A 12,269-nucleotide genomic window follows, 5' to 3' on the forward strand; every position below is an offset into this window, starting at 1 on the left:
TACTAAAACAGAGAACTTTAAAATATTTATTTAATAATTTATTTAAAAAAACAATGCAGTAACAAAAATATGAATAACATTTTTATGAAAAATAATTATATTTTTCCAAAACAAAAACAGATAGCAAGAAGAATAGCACTGTTTTACAATTTTGTAAATTTTGTTAATGTCTGGCTTCATAGACAATAGCTGCATTCTCATATCTGTTTTGGTATTCAGCCTGTTTTGATATCATACATCATGTAGTCTCTGGAAAACTCCTGTGCATTCATGAGAGAGAGTGAAAAGGACAAATAATATCCTAGGATTATTAATAAAATTTTATTGACTTTGAAAATCCACTGAGCACCATTCATCTATACCATCCTCTTTCAAACTATGTTAGTTTCAGAAATATGCATTTGGCTTCATCATAACTATATAAACACATATAAAATATATATTCAGCTGCTCAAAGTAAGATTTGTATCTTTTATGAATTATATGTCCCATATTGGTAATTTTCCATATAATAGATATGGGTTAAAAATCAAAACAGATTTTAAATTGGTAATGATAAAACATTTCAAAAGCAATAACATTATGCATTTGGGAAATAATGAGTAATTAGGTTTATTCTTTGGTTGAAATTGCCATTTCTGTCAGTTATGGTAAAATATCTGAAGGCATGGTAGATAGAATATCTGAAAATTTATATGGTTCACCTTAGTACTTTTTTGGGTCATCTCCCTTAAAACTCTTTATTCCATAAATATACCTTACTTTTAATTAACTAGAAAACAATGAAAGCAAAAATACTAGAGCTGAATGGCATGAACCAAACTCTCTCTAATGGTTGTTTTTCTGCGCCATGTCCATGTTCAATTTGCCGAATCTCCACTTCCTTCTTAGCCATGTAAATGTCTCTCTATAGACTCTTTTATCTTACATATATTTAACCTGAATCTAAGTAATGTAGTAAAAAGTAGAATGTAATAACACTGACTTTACTGATTTTACCACTTTCTAGCTATGTGACTTTGCATTAGTCGCTTAATCTTGCCTCTCAGGCTTTTGGTTTGGGTCTGCTTGTTTTTTGTTCTTTGCTTGTTTGGGTGGGGATAAGGGGTGGCTGTAGCTGTTTTCAAATATGTAGCACCAATCTCACAGGGTTTTATACTCAATTCCTAAAATATATGAGAGTGCTTTTTAAACTAGAACACAATTTACATGTTAGTTATTATAATCTAGTTCTACTGACGTGCCCCAGTGAAATGACTAATAATCTCACCTTTTCATTGAAAAGTCTGTTTGAACATTCATGAATCTGATTGTGCCCTTAGGAGAAAGAAGTTTTGTATTCTTATAGTAGAGTCTTTCTCACACTGTAATCAGTGGTTTCAGCTGATTAGGAAACATTGATTCCTTTTTCTAAAATGAGGCATAACCAAGGGCTGTAATAAGACAAAGATGAGCAAACTACTTTTGTAAGATCTCTGGGGTCACCAGGGTGACTCCTGAGAAAGACTCAGGGCTCCAAAAAAGAACTTAGATGTTTACTTCCAAGTTAAAAATCCAATTTTATGCTTTCCTGCACTGCATCAATGAAATCTAATTGACTTCCTGAAGAAGTAAAGATGAAATAGAGTATAGGGTGGGCAAATCCCTTTGTACAATTTACTGATTTTAAATTAGCTGTCTTCTGTAATGAATCAAGTGACCATATTTTAATTTATAGAAATATTTTGAAATGCTTTTAAAAAGAGGGATTGAGCCTCTCTGTGCTTTTAAAACATATCCAGATGAGGCAGCATGTTGTATTGGAAAAAGCCCAGGCCCTAGCATCAGACTGAGACGGTTCAAATCGTGCCCTCAGAGTTTACAACTTGAGCAGCCTAGGTGTCTCCTCTGGTGCTTCTGTCAGCAGAATGAAGGCAATAATACAGGGCTACAGTGATCACTGAAGTTATAAAGCATCTAGCACAATACCTAGCAGGAAGTAGTAGCAGCACCAGTAGTGAGAGCTATTGTAATTATAGCTCCCATTCACTGGTCTCTTACCAAACTATACCAAGCATTATAAGAGGTGCTTTACAAGCATTGTATCATTTAAAAACCACAACAACTCCACGGCTTGGGTTTTGTTATTATCCCCTATTTAATAAGGAAACTGATGTGTAGAAAGTTTATATGATTGAACTGTCACAAAGCTAGTTAAATATTGAAGTCAGGATTCAAATCCATGTTAATGTGACCTTAAAAATCACTTTTTTCTTATAACTGGAGGGGAAAAAATAGCTTATATTATTATATTGTATTCATTCAGAATGCTTTTTTGAAATAAGAGCTTGTGGTAGACCCCATGTGATATGCTAAGGATGCAAAGTCAAACAAGGAAAGACCCTTTTTCTTAAGCCAGTCCACTGTACTGGGGGAGGGGAAGATGATCAAAGAGAAACAGGTAAAGAAATCAGTAGAAGTAAGTATCTTACCTGGGGTATAAAAAAATGCTATGATCTTTTCCTTCCAAAAATCCTCCCAAATTCAAAAAGCTTTGCGATACATCAAGTTTTGAACTTGCTAGGGTATTGATATACTGTGGTTTTCCACTTTAAAAACCAGTCTTAGAGAAATGCAATCCAGCGTCTGTTTCTATGGAAACAGGAAGACAAATTCACAAAACACTGCCTCCCAATTCAATTTTGTGTAGCCATGTATACATAATTTAAGACTGACAATTTGGTAATGAGTTAGGGTGAACTGTTAATGGACAGCAGTCGTTTACTTACAGCCTTATCAGCTGAACCTTTTTCTTTCTTACTGCCTGTCATTAACCTTTTTAGAAGAATGTAAAAAGCTATCCCTCCTTATATATGAAGGCACTTTCTCTCAAAGAGTTCGACCTCCAAAGTAGTATCAGGTGCCCAAACTACTTGTCCTCAAGACAACAAAATCATTTCTTTGTAGTATATTCATATGTTTTCCTCACTTAATTTAAAATGAGATTGTTAGGATTTAGTAGTTTATGTATTCCTTAAATTTTAATGTTTTTTTAAAAATTATGTACTTAATATCACTGTGTATTGGTGAATAAAAACATTTCTCTGTCAATTTCTCTTTGTATCTTTTATTGAAAGATGCAGAGGCAAATATGATATTAAGCTTCTTTGTTATCTTATACCATCACCATGATAATTATCATAGAGTTATTGATATCAGATTAGGTATCCTAATTTCTAATATGTTTGCATCTTACTCAGGTAATTGAAATATTACTTTACCCAGCCCATGGATTGCATGTAATTTCCAATAGGAAATTAAAAGCTGTGCAATTGCTTTGAACTAAAACCTGTAAGTAGCATAATGAAGTATGTGTGTTTTACACTCAGTAAGCTGATCATAATGAAATAAGGAAGTTGAACTCTTTGTAGCATTAAATTCTCTCCTTAACTAAAGCTTTAATTTACTGGATTTAACATGCCCAGTTCTGATCTTGAGCAAAATAAAGACTAATTCAAGTAAAAGACTGAAAAAAGGCATTCTAAAGTAATAATGCCTTGCCCCACGTTTGGGCTATGACATGCTAGCATTCTGAAAAAAACAATATATCTTGAGCTATAAAGAACACAGGAATACTAAAGGTCAATAGGAAGAAGAGAATTTTTGGTACTAAATGACTTAACTCTTGGGGCTTAAAATTTGCATCTGAATGTTGCTTTGAAAAGATTTTGACATTGGTCTTGTGCATTCTGTATTGTTTACTTGACCTAAGTATTTCTTTTCCCTCTTGGGTCCTCTAAACACAGCGACTGGTTAAGGTCCTTGCACATAATGAAATTGTGTTCCTTAAATATTGTTGAAGAGAAAATTTAAGCAACCAAAAATAGACATTTGTGAAACTGATAGGCTGCAGGGACTGTGAGTAAGATCAATTATTGCCAAATACAGAAGCTAAGACACTTAAGAGTTTTGCCCTCTCTGCTGGTAATCAGGAAGTCTATTTATAGATCCACAGTCTTCTTGACCCTTTAATAGGATAACCAGTAAGAAAGCCTCATTTCAGATGGCCAACCCAAAGGGGGCATTATCTGTGCCTGTGATTTTATTTCTAAAATTGTTGATGACCTGATAACTAATTTCCATCCTAGGATAACTATGTACACATATATAGCCAGAATATGTCAGTCTTTGTCAGATAAATAAAATGAACTATTTTATTACCTGAAAAAAAATATTTTTGGCCTCATATTGCTGAAATTAGACTAGAACTTATTCTAATTTGGCACTTACTGTATTCTAGTTTGGCACTTACTGAATTCTTCCAGTTTTTTAATCTACCAATGTGAATGAAATTGTTTATTTTTCTATGTTCTTTAGAAGGGGGTTAGGTTATTCCCTAATAAGAATTTTTTAATCTCACAGTCATTAATCTGGCTATTCTCAACCTAAGCCTTCATAAGTAAAGTCATTTTTTTTTTTTTTTTTAATTTTAAATGCAACTTTACTGAGATATATTCACTGTCATAGCCCAAGAGGGCTTTTGTAGCTAAAGGACTGAAGAAAGCACTGGACACATTCTGAGACATGAGCTTTTATTCTGGGGCTTACCTACAGGGTGGGGAAGTCGAGTCACGTTGCCCTGAAATCAGGAGCTTCTCTGAATGGATTCAGGAGCTGCTCTGAATGGCGGCGTGTTCAGAGCACAACATGGAAATAGTCCACACTTTGGAGGGCTGAATCAGCTGGTTATAAGGGCTTGATATTCCAACGGGTATGAGAACATAAGGCTGGGAGCAGGGAGGAGGGGAGGATTATAGAGATAATTATCTCAGGGTGTCTCAGGGAGGAGGTAGTTTCAGGTATAGATTACAGTTAGCACCTGATATTACAAATAGAATAGGTCAAACCTTAACTGTCCTAGCTCAAGCAAACTGCTGTGTGCAGTCTTCAAGACACTTGGGGGCCAGGGGCTCCCACATTCACATACCAGATAATCATCCAAAGTGTACAATCAGTGTTTCAAGTTATCATCATATAGTTGTATATTCATCACCACAATCAATTTTTGAACATTTTCATTACTCCAAAAAATAAAAAATAAAAATAAGAATAAACATAATGAAAGAACACCCAAAACATCCCATAACCCTTATCCCTCCGTATTATTTACTTATTTTTTGTCTTTTTTTCTTACTCATCTGTCCATACACTGGATAAAGGGAGTATCAGTCGCAGGGTTTTCACAATTACATAGTCATGCCGTAAAAGCTATATGGTTATACCATCATCTTCAATAATCAAGGTTACTGGATTACAGTTCAATAGTTTCAGGTGTTTCCTTCTAGCTATTCTAATATACTAGAAAAGTAAAGTCAATTTCAGTTTATTAAATGTATATATTATGTACTTATCCTTCTGATTTATTCAAAATTTAGTAAACAGAAAATATATTTAAATCCATATCCACCAGAGCAATTATGTTTTGGAAACACGAACATTGAACTCTAGAAATGAGTACAAATGTGCCTGTTTCCCTCTTTTATAAAGTAAAGAGAAACCAAATGAAATTGACATATGCAAAATAATGATAATGAGAAACAATGTGCAATTGAAGAATAAGCATGTGCTGGGATAATTAAAAAAGCTGCTTTAAGCTTAGACTGACTTATCTTAAGAATTGATTTTACAAGTTAGTTTTGAAATGCAAAGGTTAGTGGGGGGAAACTATATGCCTCTTTTTTAAATTGGAGTTTCTGTTGCTGCTTGCTGTTACAATCCAGCAGAGGGAGCAAAAGCTAGTGAATAAATTATGTAAGTGGTGAAAACAACCAGTGATGCTGCTGCTAAGTAGGAACATTTAGAAAAAGGCTTGCTGATTTCAAACATCAAAACACAGGAGGGGAAAAATACTCTCAACTTTATGTCATTAAGAATTGTGTTTTCAAGCAATAAGAGTACATGTAAACAAAGAAACATCTAAGCAGACAGTAATTAAAGTTAAAATTCTCCTGGCTCTAAGCCATACTTTGATGCCACCACAATTCCATAAAAAGTCAAAAGGATTTTCAGATCTTGGAACTAGGAGTGTGCTTTGCTCTGCTTGTATCCATATCGGTGATAGAACAGAATCTGTAAGGAATTTCCAGGGGGTGAAATTTTTTGATGGTTCTTGCCTAGATTTTTCTCAGGATTAATGGCATGATCAAGCAACTGGTGTCAGATAATATGGTACCAGTGACAAGATCAGGGTAATTTCCAAAATTTTACTCTTTGCTTAAACAACGTTTTTTGGGAGTACTTATTTGGCTGATGGCCCAGGTGTTTGTAGAAATGTCCTGATTCTAAATCACACAAAATCATCCTGATTTCCTTTGCATATCAGAAAATGAAATAAATCTGATGCATAGTTTGAATGTGTGAACTTTCCTGTTTGTTAACATGTCCTTTGGTGTGCATTAGGATTTGTTTGTTGAGTGTTGTCAGAAAAAAGCACAGGTGACTGTTTTTTTACCTTGCAGAAAATATTGCATATGCCCACATTATTGGGTTCACTGACTTCAGAACAGCCTGTTGTACATCAGTCTGCCTTGTAGGTATTCATGGGTTTTTTTGAATCTGGTTATCAGACTTGGTTTTGGTTTGGTAAAGCTGACGAAATGCAGTATATCAGAAATGGACTGGCTTTTAACAATGGGGATTTATTAGCTTTCAAGTTGACAGTTCTAAGACCATGAAAATATCCAAATTAAGACTTTAACAGGATGATACCTTCTCCCTCAAGAAAGGCTGCTGGCAATCCAAGACACCTCTGTCACTTGGGCTGGTTCCTCATTTCCAGATTTCTGGCCTCAGTGACTTCCTCTCTCAGCTTCTGCATGCTTCCCTGTCTCTTGGCTTCCCTGGCTCTCTTAGCTTCTCTATCTCCTTTATCCTTTCGTAAATGACTCCAGTAAAAGGATTAAGATCCACCCTGGGGCAGGCCTCTACTGGAATAACCTAATTAAAAGGTCCCGCCTACAATAGGTTTACATTTAGGAGTGCATTAAAAGAAAGTGATCTCTTCTGTACTTACAGCTTCAAACCATCAGGCAAGCCTAGTTGATGCCAGAGAGCCCCTGTAGTTCTAAACTTGATGCCAGAGAAGTCGAGACCTCAACTAGGAGTTGGTGCCGTGAGGGTTCTTGATTCAGCTTCAGGAAATAACCCAAAGACTTGTCAGTGTGTATAGCCAAGAAGCTTAATGTGTAGTGAAAATACACACTTAAAGGAAGTGAGTGTGGGCGATCTCCAAAGGAGAAGTCTCTGAGGTCGGGATCCTTGTATTATAAGGACTTGGGAAGGCCTTTCCCCCCTCTGATTATGCTAATAAGGGATTGACGAGCTGCACTTTTCATTGGTTCTTTTCACGCGCCGACCTGAGTGAGGGCTAGGTGTGCGCAGGCCAAAAGGAACTTGTAGTTATGGGTCTTAGGGGTACTTCCCCTCCTTCCTTCCCTTTCTAACTGCCTCACAGTGACACAAACCTTGACATTGTCTCTTTCCCAGGTGATGTGTCCCTATTTTTTAAGGTATTGATCCATGTTCCCTGAGACTCTGTCACCCACCCTGTTTGTAGCGAAGGTCACCGTGCCATAGAAAGAAATCATATACACGACCTCAGCCCAACGGTCTGGCTGAGGAAGAGCACTTTTCTTCTAATCTTGACCTGGTCCCACAGGTATGATACTAGGTTGCTTTCTTCCTTAGTCCATTGTCTTCACCATTGTCTGGATGGCCTATCATTACCTCTCTTCAACTAGAGCTCAATTGCTATCTCTAGGCGTCCTTTGTGACAAATCAAGTATGTCTGTCTCAAAGTCAGGACTGGCATTTCCGGGACTCATTATAATAACTTTCCATTCCTTATTTGGGCAAAGTACTTAACTTCTCTGTATCTTAACGTCTTCATTTATAAAATGGGGGTAAAGAGTGGATGTAACAGATGAGCTCATACATGTAGGTGCTGGGAATAGTGCCTGGCACAAACTGTCACAACAGTTGCTAATTTTCATTGTGGTGGGGGTTGCCTCCCCTCTCTCATCATGATAGTTTTCTTAAACCACTGACTCTTGTCTACTGCACTTCTCCTAGATTCCATATCTAGCTTGCCTCACAAGACTTAACCTGCGCTCCTATATTGTATCTGAGCTCCTATATTGTACCTGCTTAGCACCTGTTACATCCTAACAAGTAATATTAACTAATATCAACACTGAGTTATATGTTTCTACATACTGCCAAGGAGAATTAAATGAAAAAGGAAAAAAAAAAAAAAAGATTGAGGAAAATGTGCATAGTATGCCACCATTTGTCTAAAAAAGAAGAAGGACAAGAATATCTACATATCTGTTTATTTTCAAAACCCACCAAATAAGCAATGTAATATCAAAACTTAAAATTAAAAATGATTGGTTACTATAGGGTGAGACAACTTCTTTTAATATATCTTGTTTTGTAGATTTGATTTCGGAACCTTGCAAATATTTTACTTACAAAACAAAACAAAACTTTTTAAAAAGGCAAACCCTAAAAATACAAAGTAAATATTTTAAGAAAAGAACCTAAGTTTAAATCCACTAGTGGCATAACCACTCAAAAAGGAAATGTTCCTAGTGACATTAAAACATAAGTGACTTTACACTGAATAAAAAATAGAAGACTGATGGGTTTGTTACCTAGTTGGGTGACATAAAGCAAGTCTCTTCTCTCAGGCTCTCAGATTGCTCACAGCACTAGACTAGAATCAGAAGCTCCTCCACATAACTTACCTTACTAAATGGTAACTCCAACTTCCAAATTGCTCATGTCAAAATCCTTGAAGTCATCTTTGACTCTTCTATTTCTCGCATGTTGGCTCCATCTACAAAAGGCATCCCAGACTCTGACCACCTCTTAAAACATCCACCACTACACCCTGTTTCAATCCACCATCATCTCCTACTTGATTATTAATAGGCTCCTCCTTAACTGGTCTTCCTTTCCTGCTTCCTCATTTCTCTTCCTTCAGCCCTCTCCTAACACAAAAGCCAGAATAATCCTATTTAAACAGAAGTCAAATTGTATCATTCCTCTGCTTAAAATCCTCTAATGGTTCTCCAAAGCCCTTCCTGATCTGTTCCATGCCCTGCAACACCCCCACCCCAAACACATCTCCTCCCACTCTTTCTCTCTCCTTTTCTGATCAAGACACACTGGCTCCCTTGCTGTTTCTCTAACCAGATAAGCACATCCCATCTCATGGTCTAGACACACACTGTTTCCTCTGTTGAAATACTTCCCTCATTACAAAATACCTTGTTTCCTTCAAGAATCAGTTCAAATGCCAATTTATCAGGGAGGCCTTCCCTTTGGACCCTATATAAATTAGCAACATTCCCAGCACCTGCATCCCCTTTACCCTGCTTTCTTTTGTCACCACTTGATATGTATTTACTGGTTTATTTGTATATTGACTGCTTCTCCTTTTAAAATATAAGCTCTAAAGGCAAGGACTTTTTATGTTTTGTTATCTGCTCTATTCCCAGTGCCTGTCACAGTGCCTGGAATGTGGGAGGCACACTGTAAATATTTGTTGAATAACTAAGTGAAGTTTTGATTCCTCTCTAGCTTTTATTTCCCTCCATCTCATGTCAAGACAGTCAGTCTATCTATAATTTCCTTGGTATGTCTCTTAGTAAGTCCCATTCTTTCAGTTCCCATTGCCATTATCCAAGAACTAGTTTCCATCACCTCCCCACTAAATTATTACAATAGCCTCTCAAATAATTTCTTCCTTCATTAGCCAAACTGAACCTTACCACCAATGCCCCCATAAATCAGGATTTTCAAAATTTCAGTGCCCTGCCTAAAATAGTCAGTGGCTGTCTTTGACCTGTATGTAACTTCAACTCCTTAACCTGACATTCAAGGCCTTTCACGCTTGGGTTCCAAGCTTGTCCCACATTTTCTCCTATTGCTGACCAACAGGAAGCTTCTGTTGCTATCAGACTGGTCTCATGTGGCGTCTCTAATGGGGGAAAAGAGGCAGAAAAAGAAGTTGACCTGCAACAATATGGAAGCATTCAAAAGATAGTCCACGAGATAGGAAATGGGTGGATAATTGAGAATCTTGGCAGTATGTAACTAAAAGAACATCAGCCCAATTTTTTTCCCTCTGTAAAACTTGTCTGACTCATTTATCATGACTCTGTTCCCTTTCTGAACTCCTAGAGACAACTAAGTATCTGTACCTCTCACTGAAGTGCTGTCTTAAGTTGTAAAAAAAAAAAAAAAAAATGACTTTAACATGACTTTAAGACACAATCATATGACTATCACTTTCAGCAATCATAATCTTCGCATTATTATCCTGAGACTGTGTGTGTTTGTGTGTGTGTCATGAGATTAAGCAATGAGTATTTAACAGTCTATCATTTAAGAAGTTATCCAAGTTAAATGAAAGAAGATACATATGCAAAACAGAAGAGATTAAATAAAAACCCTGTAATCCTGAATTGTATTAAAGGTACCTGTTTAATTCATAATGTATTTTTTAAACAAAATAAAACATAAATGTCTATCTCTGTCCACTGGAAAGGCCTAAAAATAATGATGTGTTTAAATCCAGGATTTACTAATGGTTTTTGAGAAATGTAATTGTTCACCAGAGGAGGATGCTAGTGAGTGTGTTATCAATTTTGAAAACTAGTAAATAAAGAGAAATGATCATGCATTTACTTTGCCTTTTCTATATGAACTGATAACCAAATAGCAGATGAGAAGTTTCTCTTTATAGAAGTGTTCCAAGTAATAAATAAAAAAGGAACAAGAGAATTAGAATATCACCATTTTAAAAATTCAAATAAATTAATGGCTTCAGGTACGCTCACCACCAGCTGCAACATTTAAAAAGAGATATAGCTAGTTATTATTTGCTCCTAGTAGAAGAGTACACTACCACCTATGAACAGGCTTATCAACAATAACAACAACAAAAAAATAGAACCTTAATTGAATCAAGCCCCTAGATCCAACACCCAGTTTATAGTAAATACAGAGGAAAGAGGAAGATATATAACATCATGTGATCCAATGGGAGAAAATCAACACAATTCATTTTGTGGCCAAGTGACAGCTTGGTAAGGTGACCTTAGTTCAGATAAGAATAGGAAAAGCAAAAAATTTCTTTCTTTGGGGGGTTTGGGAGGTTCTATCCTTACTAGTATGAATTAGACATGTGTAATCACTGAGTATCAAGCAATTATGTGAGCGATGTTAAAACTAAAATTAGAATTCCTAAATGTCCAGGCATAACAGAAATATGTAATAACTTCAGAGAAATTATCTGTGGTCATTTTTAAACATAGAATAAGTTGAATAGTTTACTTTTGCAAAAAGAGAATCCTTACAAAATAACATTCTTCAGAGAAGAGAATTCTTGTCAAAATAGCTTTTCATTTTTCATACATGAAGTAGACTTGAGTTTTCTGTTTTTTTCTCCTGTACTTCTTTTTTTTTTATTTTATTTCTGTGTTTGTTTTTCCCCTTCCCCCGTTTTTCTACTCCTCCATCCATAAACTAGACAAAGAGGAGTGTGGTCCATATGGCTTTCCCAATCACATTGTCACCCTTCATAAGCTACATTTTTATACAATCATCTTCAAGATTCATGGGTTCTGGGTTGTAGTTTGATAGTTTCAAGTATTTACTGCTAGCTACTCCAATTCATTAGAACCTAAAAAGGGTTGTCTATATTGTGTGTAAGAGTGTCCAGCAGAGTGACCTCTCGGCTCCTTTTGGAATCTCTCTGCAACTGTAGCTTATTTCACTTCCTTTCACATCCCCCTTTTGGTCAAGAAGATGTTCTCCATCCCACAATGCTGGGTCTAAATTACTCCTCGGGAGTCATATTCCATGTTGCCAGGGAGATTCACTCCGCTGGATGTCTGATCCCACGTACGGGGGAGGGCAGTGATTTCACCTGCCAAGTTGGCTTAGCTAGAGAGAGAGGGTCACATCTGAGCAACAAAGAGGCATTCAGGAGGAGGCTCTTAGGCACAATTATAGGGAGGCCTAGCCTCTCCTTTGCAGCAACAGTCTTCCCAAGGGCAAGTCCTGTGGTAGAGGGCTCAGCCCATCAAACCACCAGTCCCCTATGTCTGTGAGCACATTAGCAACCATGGAGGTGGGGAAGTCCAATACTCCTGCATTCTCCACCAGCTCCTCAAGGGGGCTTTGCATATTTTTTTCATTGTTTTTGTTTGTTGGTTGGT

At 36.5% G+C, this 12,269-nt stretch overlaps 1 protein-coding gene across 3 annotated transcripts in view; it reads left to right on the forward strand.

Annotated features, from left to right (window-relative positions):
* GALNT13 (polypeptide N-acetylgalactosaminyltransferase 13) overlaps positions 1 to 12,269 on the forward strand; it is a 574,420-nt gene that overhangs the window by 500,820 nt on the left and 61,331 nt on the right. The gene's annotated exons all lie outside the window — the stretch shown is intronic.

Source organism: Choloepus didactylus, chromosome 9 (genome assembly GCF_015220235.1).
Source record: "Choloepus didactylus isolate mChoDid1 chromosome 9, mChoDid1.pri, whole genome shotgun sequence".
Classification (NCBI taxonomy): domain Eukaryota; kingdom Metazoa; phylum Chordata; class Mammalia; order Pilosa; family Megalonychidae; genus Choloepus; species Choloepus didactylus.